The 3,352-nt window shown below is 38.6% G+C and overlaps 1 non-coding gene across 1 annotated transcript; it reads left to right on the plus strand.

Moving 5' to 3' along the window:
* Positions 1-2,357: 2,357 nt before the first annotated feature.
* Positions 2,358-2,430, plus strand: TRNAE-CUC (transfer RNA glutamic acid (anticodon CUC)). Its single transcript has one exon. It is a non-coding gene; the product is annotated as a tRNA-Glu (tRNA).
* The last annotated feature ends 922 nt before the right edge of the window (positions 2,431-3,352 follow it).

Consider the following 3,352-nt stretch of genomic DNA (forward strand, 5'->3'; position numbering starts at 1 on the left):
CCCACCCTTCCTATCCCACCCCTCTAGGTGGACACAAAGCACTGAGCTGATCTCCCTGTGCTATGCGGCTGCTTCCCACTAGCTATCTATTTTACATCTGGTAGTATATATTAGTCCATGCCACTCTCTCACTTCGTCCCAGCTTACCCTTCCCCCCGCCGTGTCCTCAAGTCCATTCTCTACATCTGCATCATTATTCTTGTCCTGCCCCTAGGTTCTTCAGAACCTTTTTTTTTTTTTAGCTTCCATATATATGTGTTAGCATACAGTATTTTTTTTTCTCTTTCTGCCTTACTTCACTCTGTATGACAGACTATAGGTCCATCCACCTCACTACAAATAACTCAATTTCATATCTTTTTATGGCTGAGTAATATTCCATTGTATATATGTGCCACATCTTCTTTATCCATGCATCTGTCGATGGACACTTGCTTGCTTCCATGTCCTGGCTATTGTAAATAGTGCTGCAATGAACGTTGTGGTACATGTCTCTTTTTGAATTCTGGTTTTCTCTGGGTATATGCCCAGGAGTGGGATTGCTGGGTCGTATGGTAGTTCTATTTGTAGTTTTTTAAGAAACCTCCATACTGTTCTCCATAGTGGATGTATCAATTTACATTCCCACCGAATATAATAAATTTTAACATGTGCTACTTACTTTACCTTTATTGAGCTCTACCTACCACCTCCTTTAAATTAAAAGTATACTTACCTTTTAAGGCCTGTTTTATTTTCACCCTGGTGCTTTTTTTTTAAATCACACAATCAAATTTAATCACTATTAGAACAGCTTTATTATATTTCATTTTGGAAATTTAACTTACCTTGTTTTTTATCTGGCTCTCCTGACTCTTAGCTTACCTTCTTTTTTATCTAGACTCTAAATTGTCTGAAGATAGTGATGGTGTCTAATTCCTTTTCATTTCTCCCTATTATTCAATAAATTCTTGCTGAATTAAATTATTTTCTCTCTACACAAAGATCTTGTTGATTTCCAGAGATGTTGGGTGGTCAAAATACAATAAAAAGCACTCAAGGAGGCAGAACAACCTGTTTGTTGACAATAATGATATTTCCAGGGAATATATAGGAACAACTAAGGTTCAAGGCAATATTCCACACATACTAGAATGAATTCCACGGAGGAATAAATTGCATCTCACTGACTCAGAACCTATAAATATTTTTCAAGTAATATCTACACAGGATATTGAATTCCAAACAACTTTTGAAAACCACTAATCATTCACATTCTTCCCCAAATGTCACACAGTGTAAAACTGATGGATCTTTTGTGACCTGATGACATTTGTCTCCATTTCTGAAGGCATTATAATGGAAATGTGGTCTTCTATCATCCTGCTACAGTTGGTATAAATCCACTAGATACTTTTTAAAAATATTTTGGGAACACACAGTCATGCAAACCAATGTCTGCCTGTCCCAGCAGGGGATAGTAAAAGACTTTACAAACACCAGATGGGATTTAACAGCATTAGTAAAACAAAAAATGCTCCAAGAGTGCTAAGTCACTTCACGAACAACTCAAAGCAAATATATTTGATTTCCATTATACATATTTTTCTTTCTTAAGAAATTCTAAAATTTTCCAATAAAAGTTTTATCATAGTCCTCTGACACTCAATTTCCCTTAAAATTACATTATAATCATTTACCCTTTGGACACTATGCACAGATTATTATTTGTGAATATATTAACAACTTTCTAATTTTATCACAAGTATAGAACATATGGAGTTCTAAATAAGCATTCACCTGATTTCAATATTTAAATGCTTGCTTCACCAGAAATCCAGCAGTCTAACGTGACTTTTTACTCTTGTCATATCTAACTTTCACCTTGTACCTATGCAAGAGTTGATATTTTGACAAATATTTTACAAAATAGTAATTCCAAATCATTTAATAAAATATGACCTAGAAAGACATTACTACCTAATTTTTTTTTAAATATGATTTTCTTGGACTTCTCAGGGAATATAATACTGTCATAAAATGGAGTCAATTTTCTATTCAAGGCAAGCAGAAGCACAGATAACCCTCCCCACTCCAAAAAAAATTACTCATGCAATTGGATTTTATTGTATGTTTTACTCAAATAACAAGCAGCCAGGTTGAGGGTAAGAAGAGACAGGATGTCTACAAATGTTCTTTACTATTGTTTTACTTAGATTAACATTAGAAAATGGTTCTCTTTGCCTAACCACCTCTCAGAAATGGTTGCAATCCAGAAGAAAGCAGTTGAAAGTCAATCTGAGATTAACTTTTAGCCTCATATAATATAGTAAGGAGATAATCCACAAACAAGGCAACTCAAGAAAAAAAAGGGGAATTCCCTGACGGTCCAGTGGTCAGGACTTGGCACTCTCACTGCCAGGGGCCCAGGTTCAATCCCTGGTCAGGGAACTAAGATCCCACATGTGGCATAGTCAAAAAAAAAAAGAAAAAAAATGCATTCGGGTGGCCCACCCCATGGACCACAGCCATGCCTGCGAGCAGAGATGCAGCCTTACATCCTCTGAACCACCACACTTATCTCAGATAAGAAACAATTCAAAGAAATAAAATGCTATAATAGCAGTCAGAGCAGCGGGGGTCAAACACCTCCTAGCTCACTTGATGACAGTCCTCAAACCAAAGAGGTCAAGGTTATGAATTTGCTCAAACATGAGGTCAAGAAAGGGTCTCTGTTCACAGACAGTATCTTTTTTTTTTTTTTTTTTGACCGCACCGCGCAGCACGTAGAATCTTAGTTCCCCAACCAGGGATCAAACCCATGCCTCCTGCATTGGACGTGTGGAGTCCTAACCACTGGACCTCCGGGGAAGTCCTGACAGACAGTATCTTTAACCTCACAGAGAATGAACTTCACCAAAAAGCAAATCTAATTATGTCAATCTCCTATTTAAAACTTCAACGGTTACCCTCTGACCTCAGGAGAAAGTTCGAACTCCCTAGCACGCCATCCAAAGCCTTCAGGACCTGGGTCAGCTTATTTCTCTGGCGTGTCTCTCAGCCTTTCCCCTCCCCGCTCAGCAACACACAATTCCCCATGAACATGCTAATCCTTCAACCTAGCACACCCTTCCCTCAGCTTCTCCTGACTTATTTCCATCCATAGCCCAGGGGTCCACTTAGAAGGCAGCTTCTCCAGGAGTCCTGCATCCCCGAAGTCTCGGGAGAGCAGAGAATCCTCCCGCAAGCTGCTCCCAGTGCTTTAATCCATATCCCATGGATCTCACTGTATTCAAGTTGTAAGGCAGTTTGTTTGTCTCCACTGCTGGCCTGTGTTATTTAATCCTTCTGAAAACCAATGAGGTAGGCCTTC

This window comes from Kogia breviceps, chromosome 12 (assembly GCF_026419965.1).
Source record: "Kogia breviceps isolate mKogBre1 chromosome 12, mKogBre1 haplotype 1, whole genome shotgun sequence".
Classification (NCBI taxonomy): Eukaryota; Metazoa; Chordata; class Mammalia; order Artiodactyla; family Physeteridae; genus Kogia; species Kogia breviceps.